Here is a 6731-nt window from a genome sequence, read left to right as displayed (position 1 = left end):
GTTTGCTCCACGCCGTGGGCCATATAACAAACTTCCGTTACACGGATTCTTTGAATGCACATCTTTTGCGTTACATTTTTCACCATTATTTACGTTTTGTAGCGATTATTGGAATTCATGAACTTTTTCGTCAATTACTCGTTCATGATTTGTGTAAAAAAGAGATTTAAATTTGGTTTGGTAAGTTACTTTTGACGGCTGGAAGTAAAACTAGCCCGGAAAGTCACGTGATTGTTTGTACCACTCTTAGAACAATCACGCGACCCAAGTTTTATTTTTATTTTTAATCATGATAATCAGCCCAACTCTTTGTGAGTTTATATTGCCTTTGAAGTTGGTGCTCATCTTGGAGGTTGTCGGCTCGTTGCAGCATTTCCCAGCGGATGAGTCCATGTCCAGGCCACGTGACTGCCTTAAACTTGTGCAGGTTTTATATCAGCTTGATCATGTGAGGGGGGGTCAAGGAATGCATAAACAGATGCGCCCGGATCTGCAGGGTTCTCAAAGAAAGGATCTATATGGTCTTTCTCGAACCCAGCCCCAAAGAGCTTCATCCACTTGATGTTATGTTTAGTTTCCATCGCAAACTGAAAGCAAACGTAAATGGAAGGCTTTGCATCTGGTTATTGTGTCTCTCACAATGCCTGCTTGTAAGGATGATGTTATGCCATTGACTAGGAAGTAGGCAACTGGAATCTTCCAGTGACCTTTCAGGCCAAAAAGCATGATGACCAGGGCCTCTCTAGCTACCTCTTCGCTGTCTTCTTCGCCCAGATAACCCAAGTCGACGTACCCGAAAGCTCTCTTCAACCCCTGATCGTACTCAACATGCTAGTTGAGGTGCATGCTATAAATCACCAACGCCGCCACCTGTTTACTTGAACATAGCGATAATAATAGCAAACACTGTAACACTTGTACTATTTCTTGTACTCGAGTGCTTCTGTTGACAGAAGTAGGATATTACTTATGACCTTTGTTATTTCTGTAAAAGTTACTTTGTCATGGAATAGTGAATTATTTAGCCATGGCCAAGATACAGTGCAAAGTAATAAAAGCTTGCAAAAAAGTGACAAAAACAGACACGTCTCCAGATAAACTCTTCTCCTTCAGGTAGTTGAGCGCATGCTGTGAAAATCCCGAGAGCGCGTGAGTATTTGTGACCCAAGATCTGGGGGTACTCACAGATCACAGCTGAACACAGTGCAAAAAAAGTTACAAAGATAATGTAGAAAGGCCATATTGCTTTAAAGCCATTGGACCCTTTCGGTACAGATAAAAAAAAACTTCACAGATTTACAAATAAGTTACAGAGTTTACAGAAGGTAGTGGTGAAAGACTTCCCTTGAAATATTATTCCATGAAATGCTTTACTTTTTGAGAAAACAGTAAAACAATAAATTCTCGATATCGATAATTATGGATTTATTTTAAACACATGTCATGACACGGCGAAATGTGCGGATACAAGGGTTGGTTTTTTCGTTTTCTCCCGACTCCGACGAGGCGAAGTTTGTTATTTTATATATAAGTTGTGATACACGAAGTTTGGGCCTTGGACAATACTGTTGAATGACTTAAACATGACAAACGCAATTATTTTATTTCAAAAAAATACTGCTCGGGCTACGAGATGGGAAACGCGACGGACGCCGTAACAGGCGACGGCAGGACGCAACGCACATCTATCGTCTTTAGAACACCATACCCCGAGATAAAATATCAACGACATTAATAGTTGAAGTTTAAACGGAAAATATCATTGGGAGTACAAACAAAATAATTTGACGTTAAATGTTTTTTTCTTCAGGCATCACAATATTTGAATCATGGGCCTGAAGACGAGTTGATAAACACCAGAGCCATAACGGATCGGATATTGGAAACCATTGAGAACGACCCGTCCCGTACCGTAAAGAGTATTCAACATTACAGTTCAGCTGGAGGAACGAGTAAACGATGTGCCAAGATTTAACACAGTTCGCTCTTAGTCGGAAGTCGCCGGGCATCTCTGATTCCCCCAATCTCACATGATGTTGAAGACGTAGTGATCACAGACGAATGGGCTGAGACATGGGATGGTCGCCCATATTTAACCTTACAAGACAACGACTGGGGGATTATTGTACTCCTCACCGACAGCAAACACAAGAAAATTGAGGAATGCATTGTTTGGTACATGGATGGTACTTTAAAAACGTGCCATTCACCAGTTTTCATCATCCACGGGCTGTACCATGGCAGAGTGCTTCCATTTGTGATGGCACTTATGACCGAAAGAACTATCAGCGCCTACCGTCAGGTCCTGCAACATGTCCAAGATAAAGTGAGAGTGCTGTCTGGTCATTGACTGAGGCCAAAACGCATTGTCATCGATTGTGAGTTGGCATTGATTTCGGCCGATGAGCGATCAGATAGTTTTAAATGTCATTTGACCTTACGGCACAGTGGCCAACATCAGGAGACAACACCACGTTTTCAACGAAAATACAGAGACTGGTGTCCAAAGCTGTCTGGTAAAGAACGTAACAAAATCTGTGCAAAGTTATGTGAAAGTTGATAACAATGCTTAAAAGCTTCCCTGCAACGTAGTTTAAGGCGACGATAAATATAATATATAAAAATATACATATATATAATGAATAGGGTAGATGGCCTTAGATTTCGATCCAATTCGGACCTTCTTCAGCGGCATAAAACAAGTACAAACAAATACATATCCATTTATAGAAAAAGAGAGGGGGAAAAGGACTAAGTAAAGGATCAAGAAAGAAGCGGAAAAAAAACAGCCAATCAAAGTTTCTATTTCAGGAACAATACTGGTGGTTATGAACCAATAGGAGTGAAGTGGCGAGGACAAAGCATGTTCGGTATGAAAGGATGGGTTACTGGACACATAAACAAATTACGTCCAAACAAAAACACAAATTAATGGTTACTCATTTATAAACAAACTTGGTTTTACTGAAGTTTATGTGTGTTGCACCCAAACATATTGATTAAGTCCAAACAACAAAAAACATGAAGTAATAGTTACTCATTTATTAACAAAGTTGGCTTCACTGAAGGTTCTGTGTGTAACACATTAGTAAATTGAGTCAAAAGAACAAAAACACAAAGTTATAGTTACTCATTCATAAACAAAGTTAGTATACTGAAGGGTTTGTGTTTTACACCAAAATAAATTGAGTCAAAGCAACAAAAACACAAAGAGTAACTCATTTCTAGACAAAGTTATTTTTACTAAAAGGTTTGTGTTTTACACCTAAATAAATTGAGTCCAAGCAACAACAACACAAAGTAAGAGTTACTCATTTACACTAAAGTAAATTAAGTCCAATCAAAACCAACACAAAGTAAAAGTATTCATATAAATATAAAGTTGGGATAACTGAAGGGTATGTAGTTTGCACAAAATTAAGTCCAAACAACAAAACGTTTAGTAATAGTTACTCATTTATAGACAAATTTAGTTAACTTTGGCTGTAAACTACTGTAATTTAACAAACAAAAGAAACATTTATTTTAATGATTTAATTGTGTTGTTCTCGTTTCTTTTATGACAGATGGTCAAGATGGCAGATGCACTTGTTGCACCATCGTTGTTGAGAGTCATCATCACCGAAGGAAACATCCAGAAGCTGATTCTACCCCCTGGGCTGGAAAGTGTGCAGGATTTGAAGAACCAAGTCAAGGAGAGGTTTGAACTCAAAGGGGAATTCAGTCTCCAATTCATTGATTCGGACTTTGATAACTTCATGAGCTTATCATCACTCGAGGATATTAAAGACAGGGGAACTATCAAAGTCGTTTCACTTTCTATTCCTGATTCAGATTCCGACACAGACATGACAGTCCTTTGAGTAAATCATCTCTGCTGTCATCGTCTCTGTCGATGTCGGAAGCATCATCCATGTCTACTGCTGTAAGTACATGTAGTACAGATAGAGCACTTCAGTGGCCTACCGTCTTTCCAATCCCATCCTTCTCAATCGACACAGAGATGAAACTATCAAACGGGGAAAAACAGTTCAGAAGGATGGAACTTTGACAAACACCACAGGAATGAAATCTGATATTTTTTGAAAAGACTTTCCGAAGCCATGTTTAGCTACAAGGTCTATCCATCAGATGATCAGCTCTGCTCTGTAGCACAAGCATTCGTCAAGAAGCAACCATAACTAAAAGAATCAGGTGCTGCCACTGGCTATAACTTGGTTAGAAATTAAGCCTTAAATTCAAGATGGGTAACTTTAGATCAGAATTGCGAAAATCACGTGTGCACAGAACTAACGCAAATCAATGAACGGACTGCTCTTCTTGATTAATTGAAGAAAACACACAATGGAAAAGTGATTATGGAAAAAATGGCAAAGACATTTTTCCCACCGCAGACAAGAAGTAGTTCTTCAAAAACCAGATGTTGTTCTAAAGAATTGTGATCGAAACCAGCTGACCACTTGCCAATGTGATGTTATAATTAATCCTGTACCTTTATACAAGTTATACTGAACAATCCTTTTTTTTCTACTTATTACTTAAAGGGACATGTTGCCTTGGACTGGTCGAGTTGGTCCATGAAAAAAGTGTTTGAAACCGTTTGATTTGAAATGTGTAAAACAAACAAAACAAACATGCCTCCAATTTGCGTGGTTTTTCTTTAACGTTGCGAACACATACTGTCGGCAATTTCGTAGAGTAAACAAAATAGCCGGCCGTGTTTGTTAAAAGAAAAACCACTCACTTTCGAGGCATGTTTGTTTGGATGTTTGGATTATTTTATTGTTCTTTTAAAACATCTGTCCAACCACATACATTTCATATCAAACGGTTTCAAACATTTTTCATTGACCAATTCGACGGATCCGATGCAACGTGTCCCGTTAAAGTGATGTAAAAATAAGATTGAGCAAGCTAAATATCTATTCCCAATGCTAGGACCTAGAGTTGATTTCTCTGCACCTTTTGAGAATTTTTTTGAAGGTCAACTCAATGGGTCTCTTTGCTGGAGAAACCTTATTGCAGTACATTGTCTTTTATTATTCCACTAATTTTACTCGCTTAACAAAGACTAAAACAAAAAGACATCTTTCGGGGGAGGGGGTGTTAAAATTAATTTGTTTAAAGAATAGTCCAAAGAAGTCTTATCTTATAAATGCATCCAAAACTTCTTTGATATAGCTTGTCAGCCAGATGCTTTTACTTCAAAAGTTCTTTCTGAAAAATCTGTACTGTAGTTATGTTCCACACCCTCAAGAGAAGTTTGTTTTGAAGCGTATGACCACTTGCCCCAAAAATACTGTATTCAATAACTACTGTATCAGATAATTAAGACGTTAACAAATGAAAGTTGTATCATAAACACAACAAAATTGATACAACAAAGGAAGGTGTTTTTTATGTTATTATGCTAATGAAGTTAAAGGGTCTGGGTACTTTTTGTATGATACAAAACACAATGTCGACATATTTACATTAAACTCACACAGTTTGAAAATAATGATAGTAGAAAGCTTCCCTTACAATATTACTTGCTGAGGAATGAGTAAAACAAGTCAAAAAAAAATATATTTTCGTCCGAGAAAACTATTTAAGCTTGTGAAATGTTTTTTTAAGCTTGTGAAATATAATAAATGCTTTCTACTGTCAATATCTTCAAACGGTGTAAGTTTAATAGGAATCTGTGGAAACTGTATTATGAATTAATACAAAAAGTACCAAAATCCTTCAAGAGTGTTCAAACGAGTTTGCTGATAATATTGTTAAAAATTATTGTTGTTGCTGTTGTTCATATTATGTTTACATAAAATAAATGCGTTTATGGTAGATAATTGCACAAACCGCAAGTGAAACCTTAGCGAATTTGGATAAGAGTGTCAATAATTTTAGTAACACAGAAAGCACTTTCATGAGTGTTGTTTACAAATATCAGTATGTAATTTACCCCCTATCGGTTAATTTCCTCAACTCAATTAACTTCCGTCAACTTTATGACTTAAATTGTTTACACATTGATTTGTGTTAATTATTGCATCATAATATTACACACCAGTATAAAATCACACTGCGAATTAAGTTTAAAACATCCAAGTACTGTTGTAGCATTATATTCAGTTTAATTTCATGTGCAATCTGAATAAATACCTTGTGGAATCTACCTCAATCAATTAAACTTGCCAGGATCATTTTTTTTTGTAATTGTCCAAGTTAAATTTGAATACCACAAACTTAATTATTTGCGCCTATTTACCTTGCAAATTCAAATTACATACAAAAATATAATTTGGATGGGTTAATAACCAAATTCAATTAATTAAATCAAACAAACCCATATGTGAGTAAAATTGAATTAATTTCATCAATTGATTTTTAGTTAATTTTACTTCAAATGAAAAGTAGCGCCCACTTCGAATTGTAAGTTAATTTAACTTGTCATATGAAGTAATATTAGTTGCATCACAAGGAGTAACTCAAGCTCTAATATTTTAAGTATAACAAAGTTGGGGAATACAAGTACAAAGAACTTATTTTCTTGTCCTGTTCATTTTACTCAATTATATCGAGTCAACAAACTTGCCTCAATACAATTAAGTAATTCGAAGAAAACGCGTTTTGAGTTTATTTTACTTACAATTAAACGTAGCGCATTCTTCTAGCCTCAATTTATTTCAACTTGCCTTAGATTTGAGTAATAGTATCATGTACGCCCCGGTTATCGCGGCATCATTGCT

Source organism: Asterias amurensis, chromosome 10 (assembly GCF_032118995.1).
Source record: "Asterias amurensis chromosome 10, ASM3211899v1".
NCBI lineage: Eukaryota > Metazoa > Echinodermata > Asteroidea > Forcipulatida > Asteriidae > Asterias > Asterias amurensis.
Note: the sequence above shows the minus strand (reverse complement) of the source record.